The sequence below is a fragment of the Tenrec ecaudatus genome, chromosome 11 (genome assembly GCF_050624435.1).
Source record: "Tenrec ecaudatus isolate mTenEca1 chromosome 11, mTenEca1.hap1, whole genome shotgun sequence".
NCBI lineage: Eukaryota > Metazoa > Chordata > Mammalia > Afrosoricida > Tenrecidae > Tenrec > Tenrec ecaudatus.
In genome coordinates this window covers 6,955,117-6,964,314 of record NC_134540.1, presented here as the reverse complement: position 1 = coordinate 6,964,314, position 9,198 = coordinate 6,955,117, and the positions used below count along the sequence as shown (strand labels likewise).

Below are 9,198 nucleotides of genomic sequence, written 5' to 3'. Positions count from 1 at the left end.
TGGGTTATCCTCCAGACACAAACTCACCGCCATCCAGTCAGTTCTGACGCACAGCGACCCTGCCAGACGGGGTGGCACTGCCCCTGTGGGTTTCAGACCCTGTAACTCTAGGGGAGTAGAAAGCCCTCTCCTTCTCTCATGGAACAGCTGGTGTTTCAAACTGCTGACTTTACAGGTTAGCAGCCAAAGGCATAACCACTATACCTCCAGGACCCCTCTTGGATGATCCTGGTGGACCTAAAATCCAATGATCAGGGTCCTGGTGACAGATACCCAAAGGAGAAGAGGCAGCCCTGTAAAGATGGAGTGATGTGGCTACAAGCCAAGGAATTCCTGAAGTCATTAGAAAATGAGAGGGGAGGAACAGATTCTCTGCTCAGATCATCAGAGGAAGCCTGGCCCTACTGATGCCCTAATGACCTACAGGGGCCTTCAGGAAGGCGAGAATACACTGCTGTTGGTTTAAGTAGCCAAACCAGAACCAACCCCCCACCATCAAGTCGACCCTGACTCACAGCAACATTATAGAACAGAGTAGAGCCGCCCCCTGCGGTTTTCTGAGGCTGTAAATCTTTAAGGGAGCAGAACCGATCTGATGGTGGTGGGTTTGAGTAAGAAAATACAGCTGTAAACCAAGAGGCTGAAAAATGTCGCAGGGAAATAGAACAAAAAGACAGTGGAGCCTCTTAAAGCGTTCCGAGAGTTAACAGAGCATCAGCCAGTTCAACAAGGTTCACATGCATCCTTGCTTGGCATCCCTTCAGTTCATCGCCCTGCACAGCCATCACCACTGTCCTTTCCACACGGCCACCGCCTGCCACAGAGACGTGGAGAAGGCGTCTCCAGTCCTGGCATTGTGTGCATTCATCCATTCTCCTGGGGCCACGATTCCGCTGAACACGATGCAATTGAACAACCCCTCGCTGCGGGGACAGCTGCATCGAGGGGTGGGGGCCTGGTTGGAGAGGCCTGACAGTATAAACACAAGGAGCCATGCAGCTGGGGAAGGCCTACCCGCCCCCCCTCCACCTCACCTCGCAGAATTACTCCAGAGTTTGCTGCACGTGAAACTAACCCCAGGTGGAAGCACTCCATCTCAGCACAAAGCCACTTGGAGAGAAAAATCTGTCCCTTAGATGAGGCAGCGACATGCCAGAGCTTTGCATTTCTGCTACAGACAGCAGGGTGGGGAGAGTGTGCAAATTGGGGTGGGGGGCGTGGAGGAAGGGGTGAAAGGGGACCCTGCCTCTGCAGACCCACAGTGGGGTGAGGGATGGGGATGGCGTTCCCCTGCATCCTGAAGTCCCTAGGTTCGGAGCCATTGTCCATCTCCTGCAGGGAGACCAGGACTCCTCGGGGGGAATCCCATCCGAGCTTCCCTCTGCCCTCATCCCATCTTCCCTTCTCTGTCGTTGGCCTGTTGTCCTCCAAGAGGCGTGGTCGCTGACAGGTGTGTCCAAGAGGTGTGGTCGTTGCTGTTCACACTCACAGCGACCCATGTGACAGGGTAGGGGCACCCCATAGGGCTTCCTAGTTGGAGCAGATCGTTCTCCTCCTGAGCCTCAGAGTGGGTTCAAAGCACGGGGCTTTTCAATTCCTCGTGGGTGGGTCTAAGCGACCTCGCACCCCCAGGACTTCCGTTTCCTGCTCGCTCCTAGCCGGGCATTTCTTCTTTCAGCTCGCTGGCATTGACGCACAGAAGCCCTCTAAGACAGGGGAGAACTGTCCCCGTGGGTTTCCGAAACTGTAACTCTTTACCGGAGCAGAAAGGCTCTTCTTTCTTCTGAGAAGCGTCTGGTGGTTTCAAACTGCTGACCTTGCGGTTAACAGCCCTCGGCTCGTAACCACTGTGCCGCCAAGGATCATTTAAAACAAGGCGTGTTTTAGGAGGATGGGGCTTGGCAGCACACAGGATAGGGGACTTGCACAGGGCAAGGCCCTGCCTTCTCACACCCCAGGGTCCGGGGCTCTCCCTCCATTGAGCTGACTCCTAAGAGAGTGACCTCCGCCCTTAAAAAAAAGCAAGGGACCCTTCTCCAGGAAATGCGGCACCTCCCTCCGCCCCTGCGTACTGGGTGGTCTTACATGGCTGGGTCTTGTGGCGGCATTGAACAGGGCACGGAGTCTGGGGCACCAGCTGGGCCATTCTTGCTCCCAAATGCAGCTCGGGCCAGCTCTGCGCTGCAGGCGGAGCGGGTGCGCGCGCACAGCCACTTTGTGACGCTTCTCCTTGGAGACGCGGCACCCATCTGTGCTGGGAGGACTTGGGGAGGCCGGCAAAGGAGCACGGGGCGGGGGGAGGGGGAGAGGAGGAAATAAAAGCCAGTGGATCTGAACTGACAGATTGTCACCAACTTAAACTTTCCATCCCTTGCTGATGTGGATGTCGCTCTTTTTCTGATTCCAGGGCTGTGACTCCCCCTCCGGAAGTTCACTCCGTGTGGAGGGTCTTTTTATAGCCGCGCGTGGGGGCATGTGGGCTAACCACTGGCTGCTAGTCAAGAAGTTGTCCCCTCCCCTGGAGAAGGATGAGGCTGCTGCTCCCTCCCATAAGGAGTTACACTCTCAAGCCCCCACTGGGGCAGTAGAGAATCACTATGAGTCAGAATCGACTCCGTGGCAGGGCCCTGGTGGTGGTGTGGTTACACACTGGCTGCTAATGACAAGGTCAGCATTTCGAACTCACTAGCCACTCCTCTAGAGAAAGAGGAGGCTTTCTACTCCCCGAAAGAGTTAACAGCCTCAGAAACCCACAGAGCCTGCTCTATTCCGCCCAATGGGTTTGTTTCTTTGGGGTCTGAACCTCTTATTCTTGCCAGCGGTATATCTGGCAGTCTGATCATTGCAGTGAACCCACGCTCACCACACCCCACCTGTGTGCCAGTAAAGATGAGCTCTATCTGGTTTTCAACGGCCGCTTTGGTTTTCTACATAGTTCACCAGGCCTTTCTTCCACGGCACCTCTGGGTGGACCTGAACTGCCAACCTTAGGGTTAACATCCCAGCCTGATAGGGATTTGTACCACCCAGGAAGTCCCCATTTAGCCATGGCATTGCTGTTACTGTGGGCTATCCAGTGAATTCCGACTCATAGCGACCCGGTAGGGCAGAGCAGGGCTGCCCCACTGGCCTTACCAGGGAGTAGTGTTTATAGAAGATGGACTGGTGCTTCCAAACTGCTGCCCTCTCCCTTAGCAGCCAAGCACTTAACCGAGGCATCACCAGAGCTCACCACTGATGCGTACATAGTGGGTGCTCACTAACTCTGGAATCGTTCCTTCTAAGTCATGGCTGTTATTCTCTGCTTTGCATAGAGGACATGGTAAGTGGGCCCTGGAGACTGCTGACGAGAGGGCCGGAAAGTAATTTACAGCAGAGCTTGATTCTGGAAATGGCCTTGGAGTCTCCGGTGAACAGAGAAATATGAGGAAGGTGGTATCCACGGAGACAGAGCAGGCATCCAAGGAGGGACCCAAATAAATATGGGAGGCATTTCTTTAAAAGGAACAGCGAAACTAGAGCTTTCTGAGGTTGTAGCCAGAGAACAGAACACATTTGAGACTGACATTCGCGAGCAGTGAGGGGTGGGGCATTTAGAAACCAGAGACGTCTGTCTGTCTGCCCATGCTACGAAGAGGGGTGGCATCTCAATTAGAATCAAATTTTGGAACACATACACCGGAGATGTCTGTCCGTGCTATGAACTGTCTGCCTGCCCATGCTAGGAAAAGAAATGACATCTAAATTAGAAAGGAGCCCTGGAATACACACAGGAAAAGTCTGTCCGTGCTATGAAATGTCCGTCTGTCCAGCTAAATTCGAATCAAATCCTGAAAATGAATACACAGGCATCAAATCACCTACCTCTATAAAAAGATGCGACGGAGAAGCACAACATGGTCAGTGGGAGCAAGGCCAGGGGCCGAGTGTGGACTAGACCGTTTATCGCTCCTTTGCAAGCCCACCCTTGGCCTCTAGGTAGGGACTGTCATCATGTAGGAGAATGAGCAAGCTTCATTCGGAGACCGCCAGTGAAGGGTAAAAGCCTGGATTGAGACTCGAACCCTAAAGCTAGCGTTCTCATTGGGACGGTCTGACTCTAAATGAAGGTTATGAGGTCCTATTTAGGGATCCTGGTGGTGCCTACTTAAAGCACTTCTCTGTTAACCAAAAGGTCAGGAGCCCACAGCCGCCAGGCACGCCCAGGGGAGGGGAGGAAGTTGTGGTCAACTGCTCTGCGAAGACCTCAGCCTTGGAAATCCCATGGGACATTTGCGATGAGTCAGATTGTCATGGTGACAGTAGATTGGATTTGGTTTGGAGATCTGACTAGTGTATTTATCACGATTGTCTTGTAATAAGCTCATTAGGTTTGCACACGGCAAAGGTGAGCATATCTCTACTGATTTTCCAGAAAGCAAAACCCTCCAGTCACGGGAAGAAGTGCCCCCACTGGACACAGTGGAACCCAGACTTGGGAGATGTGTACTGACCTCTGTGGACTCCAGAGACTGCGTGGTTCAGTTCTGACATGTACAGAATAGGGCTGGAGAGACCTTGGAAATGGAGGTCAGTACATGCTGCTAAGAACCTTGGACTCCGCCTGACCTGGAAGATGCCGGAATGGCAGTTTGTGGTAGTTACATAACCTGTTGTCAACTTGAGAAGGGGTGGAGCTTAGCCTGTCAGTCAGGTCGCAGCTTGATGACCTCATTTGGAGGTGCTAAGGAGATAAATAGCTCATGACACACACTCAGTCCCTGTGAGACATTCCTGCTGACAAGCCACATGGAGCTATGCTGATGGCAGCCAGAGCCCTGGAGCTGGAGGAGCCACGTGGAGACCTACGCCAGTGCTGAGATGCTTCCACCGCCACTGGATCCACAAGACATTCCACCCACTAACCTGTGATCTTCCTGCACTAGGCGTCCTGGCATGTGTTGTGTGAGTCTGAAGAGGAATCTACAGACTGGTATCGGACATATGGTCTAATATCGGACTTATGGACTTGATCTGGACTGGGCTGGGATGTTTTCCTATACACATATGAATGTCTATGGATTTGTTTCTCTAGTCTACCCAGACGGACACAAAGTTTAAGTAAATCCTGAGCTCTGTTTGGAAGGAGGAGAAGCAATGATTCCATCTGAACTTCCCAGAGTAAGGTCATCAGTCAGATGTGAAAACATCTAGGTTACAATGTGCCTTTCACCGGGTTCTGAATTGATCAAAAACAGTGAAAAATCATCGTCCAAAATGGCTTTAAGTGTTAAATACCTGTTATCAATCACACTGATTAAATAACTCACTTTCTACACAGAGACACATATGCATAAGGAAAATAACAGGAAGGTGTAGAGACAGTGGTGGATGGGGAGGTGTGATAGGGTTTTTGTTCCAACATGGCACCTGTAGAAAGATATGGTTGGAGTCTAGCCTTGTGTGTGTGGCCTCATAAGAAGGGACCTAGGAACCTCACCTCCCTTTCTCTCCGCCTTCACTTCCTGCTGGCTGACCCTGATGGCTACCAAAGCCCTGGAAATGCATCTACTGTCATTGGATCCACAAGACTTTGCACCCACCGTCCTGTGACCTTCCTGAAGTCTGCATCATTGTTTGTGACCTCATACTTATAGACTAGTATCGGACTTAAGGACTTGAGTTGGACTGGGCTGGAATGTTGTCCTGACATATAAAGCTTCTTGATATAAAGTTCTTTCTTATACATAAGTGTCATTGATTGGATTTGTTTCTCTAGTCAACCCGACCTAACATAGGAGGCAATAGGTCAGAACACTCAATTTTGGTTTGAAGGAGAGGAGAGGGTCAGGTATACACACACACACACACACACACACACACACACACAGACACCAATGACAGTAGAAGCTTGTTAGAGATGCGGGATCCTGGGCACCACCCCAGAGCTACATATTGAACCAGAATCTGCACTCCCACGAGTCTCCAGGTGGCTCCAGGGCGCGCTCCAGTTTGCGAAGCAATGCTCCAGAACAGGTGAGGAACCAGGCTGCTCCAGAACAGGTGAGGGACCAGGCCTTCTGCCGAGGGAGCCGGAGAGGAGGCGGGCAGAGGGGGGGGGGGCGTTGTTGGAAGAACAATTGGAAAAAGAAAGGCAACAAGGAGGTGCTAACATAGTTGGCTCCGACCTTTAGTGACCCAATCAACATATCACAGAACGAAACTCTGGGGAGCCCTGCACCAGTCCTCACAACTGTCCCAATGCCTGAGCCCATTGTGGCCGCCGCTGGGTCAGTCCATCTCATAGAGAGTCTTCCTCTTTTTTTCAATACTCTCCTACTTTATCAACTACGATGACCTTTTCCAGGGGCTGGTCTCTCCTGACAACATGTCCAAGGTATGTGAGGCAGTCTCGCCATCCTTCCCTCTAAGGAGCATTCTGGCTGCACTTCTTCCAAGACAGGTTTGTTTGTTCTTTTGACAGTCCGTGTACTTTCAATGTTCTTCGCCAGCACCATTGTGCAAACTCATCGATTCTTCATTGATCTTCCTTACCCGCTGTTCAACTTTCACATGCACATGAGGCAACTGAAAATACCACGGCTCGAGACACGTGCCCCTTAGTCCTCACAGTAACATCCTTGCTTTTCAATACTTCAGAGGTCAGGACCTCTTTGTGCAGCAGCTTTACCCAATGCAGTACATTGTTTGATCTCGTGACAGCTGGGTCCACGAGAACTGGCTATGAATCCACGCAAGATGAAATCCTTGGCAACTTCAATCTTCTCTCCACTCATCGCGATGTTACCTACTGGTAGTTGTTATACCAGTGACATAACTTCCAGCATCACAACAACACACAAGCCACAGTGTGACAAAGTGGCAGACAAGCAGTAGGCTCTGATGCCCAACAGAGGTTAAACACCCTCTGCCGGGATGGTCCTTAGAGGCGAGGATGGGGAGAGTTTCACTGGATGGCTTTAGACATATGACCAGGGAAGAGCAATCACTAGGAAAGGACATTATGGTTGGCCAAGTCAAGGGGTGACACAAGCCGAGGAAATCGCCCATGAGATGGATCAACTCAAGAGCTCCGCCGATGGACTCAAGCATGTCCACAACCAGAAACGTGGTGCTGGACCAGATGCCACCGCGCTCTGCTGTGCACATGCCGTGGCCGTGCATGGAAGTCCAGTGGGTAGCAGCAAGCAATAATAGTGAAGTCAGCTCTCTGGGCTGTCAGTAGACTGAGGCGTTTCTCTGGCTTGGTGTTACACTTGTGCAAAAGGCTTCCTAGTAGTAGGCAGCGTCTAATGCTTGCATTTCGTCAAGAACCTTCATGCTTTAAGAGAATCAAGATGTTGCTCTCCTTCCTTTATTTTCATTTTGTTTGGGTTTAACTGATTGCTGTAGCTCTGAACGCCTTTTCTCCATTCTGGAGTTGGTGGGTCAAGATGCCTAAGAATGATCCTTCCAGAAGAGAAAATCCTATCACCATCTCTATGTTATTAGCATGGTCCAAGTTAAGCAAAGGGGGGGGGTGTACATTCTAGACTCTACTTCCACCTTGCCACTCACCAAATCGCCCTGTAATTCAACAAGTGCACTCTGTTGACTCAGTCCACTGAAATGTCACCTACCTCTTGGGCCACCCCTGCTCACCCTAGTGCTTATATCGTCCTCCTCTCTGAACTCTTAAGGACTGAGCTGATGGAACCAACCATTCAGTGATTCCCCATCTTTGGCATAATTACTTACACTTTCAAGTTATGAGTAGTACACACTAAGGGTCCTTATAAATCCATCATACCAGAACTTCCTGGAAGCAGTACAGCCAGAATGCTTCTAGACACAAGGATGGTCAGACTTCCTCTCTCGTGGTTGGGACTCATTATCCAGAGGGACTAGCCCCTAGGGAAGGGCGGCATGCTTGGTCCAGTAGAGAGTGAGGGAAGAGGAGGCAGGCCTCAGGGAGACGGACTGACACAGTGACTGTGATGATGGGTTCAAAGAAGGCAACGCTGTGAGCTGCTGTCGGACTGGGCCACTCTGGTCTACTCTACCTGGGCTGCTCTGATCGGGAACTGACTGGACAGCGTCTAACAACAAAGTAACAACATACCACACTTCCACACGCAGGGAATGCTCTCTTCCTCAAAGTTGCCGTTTATTCTAATGATGCTGCACTGTTGGAAGTATTTATTAAGTTCCCCAGAACCTCCCTCGAGAAGCTGGCCTGAGTGCTTTCTCATTTCTTAGATTGGGGCATAACTTTGCCCTTTGAAGATTGACCGGGTATTTGAAATAGTAAGGAGAAATACAAATGGCTAATTCAGGGGGGCAATGAAGTCGGGCAATGCCGTCTTCCAGACAAATATAACTCTCCCCCGGAGGTAATGAGAAGAAAAGAAAACCCTCTCATTCTGTGGATAATTTCAGGGTGTGGATTGTTGGAACAAATTATCAGCCTCCAAGATGGCCATTTCACTAGAGCGGAAGCTCAATTTGCTCAATCAATCCTTGCACATTTGTTCCAGAACCGAACGTCACAGTTGTACCTTACGACTCTTGTCTTCAGAGGCGGCTCATAGGCATCGCAGATGCTCTTCCTTTGAGAAGGTCGTTGAAAGCACAGATCTTTCTTCTGAGATGGGAAGCTGCTTGAATGCAGGGGCATGTCTTAGCCGTCTGTCTGCAACAGTGTTGGGTTGCAAACTGCAGCATCTGCAGTGCCAGCCCCGCAGCCCTTCCTGGGGAGGAAGATGAGGCTGTCTGCTCCGGTAAAGACATACAATCTCAGGAACCCTATGCGGGCCCTCATGAGTTGGAATTGACTCCCTGGGCATGGGTTAGGGTTGAGTTTTGATGACATAACAGCAGGCCCATAATAACCACTCAAAATATATATGGTAAATGATTAAATCATTGCGTAAATCAATGCAGTGTGTCAGTCACTGCTGTCCTCAAGACGTCTACTGACCTCACACAGTGACGAAGAGCCCCAGTGCTGTAGAAGTTACCCACTGGGTTGTGATCTGCAAGGTTAGCAGTTGGAAACCACCAGCTGCTCATCAGGAGAAAGATGAGGCTTTCTACTCCCATAAGGAATTAGAGTCATGTTCGCTCCAGCAGCACATACACTAACATTGGAACAATACAGAGATTAGCGTGACCCTGCACAAGTATGACATGCAAATTCGTGACGCACTCCATATTTTT

The 9,198-nt window shown here is 50.7% G+C and overlaps 1 pseudogene; it reads left to right on the top strand.

The window, feature by feature from the left end:
- The first annotated feature begins 9,097 nt into the window (after nucleotides 1-9,097).
- On the top strand, nucleotides 9,098-9,198 carry LOC142461943 (U6 spliceosomal RNA; annotated as a pseudogene).